General features: G+C 42.1%; 1 pseudogene; it reads right to left on the bottom strand.

The window, feature by feature from the left end:
* Nucleotides 1-3,396: 3,396 nt before the first annotated feature.
* LOC124959670 (heat shock protein 75 kDa, mitochondrial-like) lies at nt 3,397-5,833 on the bottom strand (annotated as a pseudogene).
* Between the last annotated feature and the right edge of the window lie 1,736 nt (nt 5,834-7,569).

Raw genomic sequence — 7,569 nt, 5'->3', positions numbered from 1 at the left:
CAGAGTGCACAATGCTCAGGGCTACAATGATCTTAGATCAGTGGGCATAAGCAGAAATTCTCTTAATATTGCTGTAACTCTGCCTTGTTCCTTTCTGATTTCAAATCCAGCTAGTTTGGACTAGTGAACAGTGGTAAGATTCCTAAATCAGTGTCTTTGGCAGGATCATTGTTTAATTTTCAAGACACAAAGTGAGGTACATGAAATCAGCAACTTTTCTTCATAACAAGGATTGCTGTTAATAAAACTAAAGGTATATATATAAAACTAGAAGTAGGATATATTCAATAAGAACAATTTATAGCAAGATAGAACTTTTTTTTTTTTTTTTTTTGTGGTGCTGTGCATGCGAGGGAAGCGCTCTACCAACTGAGCTATATCCCCAGCCCCACAAAATAGAACTTTTAAATCTATATTATATTGATATTATTTGAAGTAGAGTTGAGAAGTGAGAAAATAAAAACATAAAATAAAATGTGCCAGTCATCTTATACAAGAATTTACCCACTACCTGGATTTTGACTTAGGTAATTTCACATTTTAAGGTCTGTTACTTGTAATATCTAATTCTGGTAGCAATACTCTGTGCGATAGCTTGCCATTGAAAGAACTCAATTTAATTTCGGAAAAACCAAACAGGAGAAAAACTAAAAATAAGAGGCTTCTTGGAAAAATACTGCCAAAATTCCAGAATACAAGGGAGAGAGATCGCAAGGCAGGCAGCTTCCACTACACCAAGGAGTGGAATCAGAGACCCAGTTGTGGCCAAGATGCTGCGTTTTCCTTTCTGTTCTGTTCCACTCTACTTGACGTTGCCTCTCTCTTTCCATCCTGCCCTCCCTACCACCTTCTGTCCCTAAGTCTCTGCTTCTCTTTCTATTACAGAGAGCATTTTCTTTTTGCATTTGGAGGTGTATTGGCACCAGCAACCTCAAGTTTGTATCATTCTAGTTTTAAGACGGGAGAGCAGAGTTTCTTTCTTCTAACTTTGGTGGATAAAGTTCCAGGGGAAGATTCTGACTGATGGGGTTTAGGGCACATGTCCAGTCACCAGGGCCAGAGGGATGGGGTACTGTGTTTCACTTTGCCAGAGTTAGAAATTTGGCCTTGAGTCTGGGCAGGAAGACAAGAGCTGGATTAAGACTTTAGCTGCTGCCTGCCATCATTTATAATGTGAAAGGTGTTCTGGACGAAATAACATTGTTATGTCAAAATATTTTTCTCTTCAATTCTTATAGTTATTATAAGGAACATGTTAAGAGTTGAGATGTCAGAGACTTCACTGATATTAAAAAAAAACCTCAATACAACTTTAATAAATCTAAAATATGGTAGTGAAAATACTCAAACTTTGTCTTTTAAATCATTTTAGATATTATTTTATGTATTTCCAAATAAATTTTAGAATTGGTCATTAAAAAAATCTGCTGATATTTTGATTGAAATCATCTTTGATCTAGAGAAGTTTATAGAAATCCAGCATCTTAACACTACTTTTTCCATACCATAAATATGGTATTCTGATTTTTTAAAATTTATTTTTATTGTAAACAAGTGGGATACATGTTGTTTTTGTGTGTACATGGAGTAACAGCATACCGTTTGTGTAATCATACATTTACATAGGGTAATGATGTTTGATTCATTCTGTTATTTTTTCCCTTGCCCCCCACCCCTCCCACCCCTCTTTTCCCTCTATACAGTCCCTCCTTCCTCCATTCTTGCCCCCCTCCCACCCCCATTATGTGTCATCATCTGCTTATCAGACTTCACTGATATTTTAACACTTTTTATTTTATTTTTCTAGCTTGGAGATGACAGGATTATTTTCTTTTTCATTGTGGTTTAAAGAATTGCCAGGAAATGTCTATGTCACATTTTGTTTTATTTCTTAAAGTAACTTATTCACCTGGCACACAGCAAGTTCTTCAATTAATATACAACTTTTAAAAACCTCCTAATGCTTTGTTGGATCTTTGCGTGTGTGTGTTTTACTTATTTTCATTTTTTTCACTTGCTCTCTTGAGAAGTGGTTCAAGGATATGCTTTCATGATCCAGTAAAAGGCACGTATTTTATATTTACTATAAATTCTTTATTTCTTAGTGACATTTCCGTAGTATTCTCATTAAAATCAAGAATAAAGCAAAGACGCCTAATGCTATTGAAAATCATATATTTGCCAAGAAATTCCAACTAGTGGAATAAGACATGAAAACTGAAATAAGGAATAAAATATGAAAAATGAGATTAGGCACTCCTAAGTATTACAGTATCTTCAAATGCTTTTCTCCAGCGTAAGAACTTTCCTAAAGTTTGCCTCCGATCATATATCACTTCTTTGGTTTTAAAGAAAACTTCGGTGTTTCTTGCTATCCAGAGCGTCAATTTCCAAACTTTTGTGATCATGCATGCCAACAGTAAACTAAATTTTACATCTTATTTAGACAGGTATTTTATAAATTCTGTACATATGCAGTCATATTAATATTTTATATGTACTAAAAGTAAACACAAATATATAAATTCAAAACCTGACCATATAAAAATATATATAGAGAACTTCTAATGTTTTTGCTCAACATTTTATTGAATTGTCTTGAGCCCTCATTTATAAACACATGCACTTTGAAAACTACTAGTCTATAAAATGAAATTCAGATCCTATTAAAGATTAATGTAGAAATCCAAATTTGATTTCTAATGTTATCTGTTAAAAGAATGTTTTCATAGCTTCTTTTTCTCTTACAGTTAGAAAAATAATTGAGGAAAATCATTCCTGTTCTTAAATCCTTCAATTTTCTACGAGGAATTATATTCTGTAAAAAGTTAAATTTACTTGAAAGCTACTTCCACATGCTGTCCTATTGCAGGGGAATGGTTCTGTTGTTCAATAAGTTTAGGAATCAACCCGTTCAGTATCCCTTCCTTGCATACTCACAACACAAATGCCAAAGGACCAGAGAAGAACCCTAGGGTACACAGCTTCAACTCTTTATAGTCTAAAATTTTCCAAGCTTATTTGGTCATAAAGTGTATCACTCACATAACACCTATTAACGCTTCATAGAACCCACATTCCCAGGAACATACTTTGTAAGTGCTCCTCTAGAGAAATTTCCAGATTGTTCCAATGGTATGCTTTCAAATATGTCAATCAGAGTGGAGAAAATTTGGTGGTTCTAGTGAGTTTGGCAAGTGATTTTATTACGTCTTAAACATGCACTCTAAAAAAATAGTACATTTACCCTTTACCATAAGAGTTTTTTTTTTTTGGGGGGGGGGCGTTAAGAAATACTTTTAATGGAGGTAAATAAAGCTCAGGGAGGTGGTGGTCTCCCGTCCTTACTATCTCTGCTTGGGGGACACTTCCTAGGCACCTGAGAGGACAAGGTCATCAGCATCTCTCCAGGGCCTTGACGAGGTCATTGAGGCAGCCAACCACAGGCCTGGGGTCATTCACCAGCCCTGCTGCGATCACGGCGTTGCCATAGATCTGGTCAACCAGCATCTGGGCCAGCTCAGACTCTGGCTCTCTCAGCTGGCTGAGCTTTCTGATCAGCGTGTGCCTGGGATCGACCTCCAGCATGGACTGTAGGAGTTGAGCATGCTCCTCAGCTGTCTTGGCCAGCTGCTGCATGCACAGGAACTGCTGTGCAGCCCCGATCTCTAGCACGATCACCATGGCAGGGTGGGTGTCTAGGCGAAGGATCACCTTTATGTTGGCAACTCAAGACCCCAGCATGTTCCTCATCCAGGCCATCGGCTCCTCTGTCTCCTTCTCAGACAGGTGGTCACTGGTTGGTGACGTGTCCTCAAACTTTTCCTCCTTGTAGTGATCGACCACAATGTCTGTTTCTACAGAGATCAGTTTCTTCTTGTCAAACTCTCGAAGGTGCAGCAAGATGAACTCATCAAACTGCTCATAACAGAAGAGGTCCTCCGTGTGCTTCTGTTTTCATAGCCTCGTAGTAGGGTGAGTGCTCTGCCAGGTGCTGGCTGGGGGCACACGGGTAGTAGATGTTGCAGGGGGTCTGACCTGCATGTGGCTAGCGTAGTCCAGCCGGCAGTCTAGCAGGCAGTGCTGAAGATTCACACACAGCTCAGCAGCTTGGCGATGTCCTCCTTGACCTCCTGCTCTGCGGTGGTCACGGTGCCCTCCCTCATGAACAAGCTATAATCTTCAAAGAACTTTGCATACTTCTCAGCGTCCCTTTTGCTCTGCTCAACAAAGAACTTCATCAGCCTCTGCTGTAACACGTCCTGGAGCTTCCTGATGAGCGCACTCTCCTGCAGAAGTTTCCAGCTAAGGTTCAGAGGGATTTTCTCACTGTCCACCACACCTCGAATGAAGCGCAGCCACTTGTGCAGGATGTCTACAGCCTTGGTCTGGATGAGGACTTTGTGACTGTACAGCACCATGCTGGAGCCCAGCTCCCCGCTCACATCAAACATGGATGGTTTCGTCTCTGGTACGTAGAAGAGGCTCCGGATATTGAGGGGTGCGTTTGTCCTGTAGTGCAGGGTGTAGCGGGGCTTGTTAAATGTCCAGTGATGTAACAGTAGGACTACTCGTGCTGCGACTCGCTGATGTCCTTGTGGTCCATCATCCAGAGGGCCTGCAAGGTGTTCCATTAAGGTACAGAGGGAAGCTGATGAAGTTACTGTACTTTGTTACCAGGTCTCCAACCCGGGCCTCACTGGCAAACTCTGCTGTCTGACTTGAGGTAGATGACAATCTTAGTTCCAGTTCTGACACCCAAAGCTTCAGTGATTTCAACACTCCAGAGCCATTTGAAAGCCACAAATAACCCGGGTTCCCAGGAGCTACTGAGCGGGAATAGACTTCAACTCTGTCGACCACCATGAAGGCGGAGTAGAAACCCACTCCAAACTGGCCAATGATGTTGCTGCTGGCCTCCTCCTGGTTCTGCAGTGCTTCCAGAAAGGCCTTTGACCCTGATCGTGCCCAGGTTGGACACCAGCTCCTCCTGTGCCATCCCGATGCTGGTGTCCTGGCTAGTGATGGTGCCCTTCTCAGCATCTGTCTGCAGGTGGATTTCCATTTCCAGCAGTGTCTGGCCATCAGACACCAACTTGTGATGCAGTTTTTCCAAGGCATCGCTGGCATTGGAGATGAGCTCGTGTATAAACACCTCTTTTTCTGAGTACAGGGAATGCATCACAATGTCCAAAAGCTTCTTCGTCTCTGCCTGGAACTCATGTCTGGAGATGAACCCTTGAACGGTCTCAGTGCTGCTGAGGATGGAATGCAGGGGCTCCTCCTTCTTATCCTCAGCAGCCTGTGATGTACTGTATGGCTGTCCAGAGTAGAAGTTCAAAGCCACATTTTGCCTGGGGTTCCTGAACTGGAGTGGGGTCCTGTGAGGACACAGAACTGACTTTCCTCCTGGAGCGGACGCCAGCACTGGAGCCCGCAACAGAGCCTGCAGACGGCCACACCAAGGCAGAAGCACCCGAGCTCCTGCTCCTTGTCGTCTTCCCAGGTGCTGCGTGACCTCACCATGAGAGTTTTACTGAAGGTTCCTTTAGTCATCTTGAGAGTCCCCCTAACAAATCTTGCTAAAGACAGTGACACTTCCCGTGTATTGCTAACTTCCCTGAGTCCTCCTTACGTTTCTGTGGAAGATGGGATGTCGCATTTCTGAGGCAGCACTCCTTGTCTTCAGATCGCTCCTAGTGTCAACGGGAAGACCTTCAGATTCGCTACATTCTTCCATGGAAAGCTTTTTCCTTTCACTTCCTCCTACATCAGCCTCTTGGCCTTTGTGATTGTTCTCTGCCCCCTTGAATGCTTTATCTGATTTCCACATTTCAATCTGCCTAGAATTCTTTAAACAGTTTGATAAGCTAAAGAAATGTATTCAGCTTTAATAGGAACACTGTGCACTATTATTTCTGGCATAAATAATTGCTGACCCATCTAGGTAGAAAGGCAGCGATAACAGAGACTCTTCAAGTTATGGACAGAACAACCTTTTTCTAAATGGAGGCAAAGGCAAAAGCTTATGTGCTCCCAGGACATTAAGGTGAGGCAGGGGAGAAGGAAAAGATGGGTGAGGCAGACAAGGAGGTGTGCCAACATGAGTAGTTTATCAAGGTGGCTGCTGCTTGGAATGAAGCAAATTGAAAACCAGAGCTTCTTGTTGCCATGGCAACTGGAGTGGAACAAGTGTCCATGGTCCCCAAAACTGATGAGACTTGGAAGACCTGAGATAGAACAGAATAAGTATCTAACAGTGTAATCCTTATACCGTTCATGTCCACATGGGCCCTTCCATTGTGCCTGGCTTACTGGTATAAATATGATGTCTCCATTTTTTGTGAATGCAAAATGCCTTCACTTGTTTTCTGATACGAGAGGTTCAAGTCCAACTAATCACAGAGACCTCTTCAGGGGATCAGAAAATTGGGATATCATGAAGATTATGAAAACAAGCCACATCTGGTCCCAAGGCATCCTTGGTCCTCCTCATCTCTCCTTTATTCCACCCATTTTAAGTTTTCCTTCTCATCAACCAATAAGCCAGCTACTGAGATCCTGGGGAGGTAACCCAGATTTCCACCCTGAGGAGTGCATGGCCATGTCCTGAGTTATGGTGGCTACAGCAGCTCGTTTGTTCTTATCACTAGATGTGGAAGCACAGAGGAAGTCTCTGTGGATCCCTGGCTTCCAGGAATTCCTCAGACCCCTCTGCTCCCTCACTATGGAGCACCAATCCAAACTTTTCATAATAATCAGGTTAAATTAACAACAGGAATACAGTAATGGTGTTCTTTTGGTTTCCTGGGAGGAGGAGTGAAGAATGGCTTAGTTGACAGTTCCTGCTTTCAATTCAGTAAAATTTCTGGAGGAAGCATCCCATCCTAGGATCCCAGACCTCTAACCTGGCAGAGTCTGATGATGCAGAAAGGGGAAGTACAAATCCTGCAAGTAGGTCCCTGGGAGTGATTCTGAGAAGATTCAGTCTTACTGTTATCCACTACTTCCAAGATTCATTTATTTTGGTTTTTGGAGACACCAGCCACTTGACCTTTCAGCATGGCTGACTACCTACTGTGGATAGAGTACATGATAACACCAGAGGATTCCATGGTCATATGATCCATTGTTGTGCTGCTTTGGCTGTAAAACACTTCTTTTGTCCTGACACAACACTGTATGTCATGCCATGTCGGTAGTTTACGCACTTGGATTGTGGTGCTGGTGAAAGCCACATGGGCAGGAGCAGGGAAGGAGAACTCATTTTCTGAATAGATAAAACCTTGGATAAAGGAATCACTGCCCCTTTCAGGCTGAAACGTGTCTGATGTACTGGTTATGCCAACAGTGCTGGAGAATTTTCTAGAGGAGTGCTATTCAAAACTTGCTCCATGGACCTGGGCTGGTACACACACTGTTACCATTCTGTGACAGATGTAGAAAATGTGTTTAGAATTTTTTTTTGTTTTTTAGCAAGTTGATATTGCTGAACATTCAAGCATCTGAATATTTTTCTAATAATTTATCTTATTGCATTATATTAAAATATTTCCCATAATATCTAGA

The sequence above is a fragment of the Sciurus carolinensis genome, chromosome 11 (assembly GCF_902686445.1).
Source record: "Sciurus carolinensis chromosome 11, mSciCar1.2, whole genome shotgun sequence".
Classification (NCBI taxonomy): Eukaryota; Metazoa; Chordata; class Mammalia; order Rodentia; family Sciuridae; genus Sciurus; species Sciurus carolinensis.
This window is presented reverse-complemented; position numbering and strand designations above follow the sequence as displayed.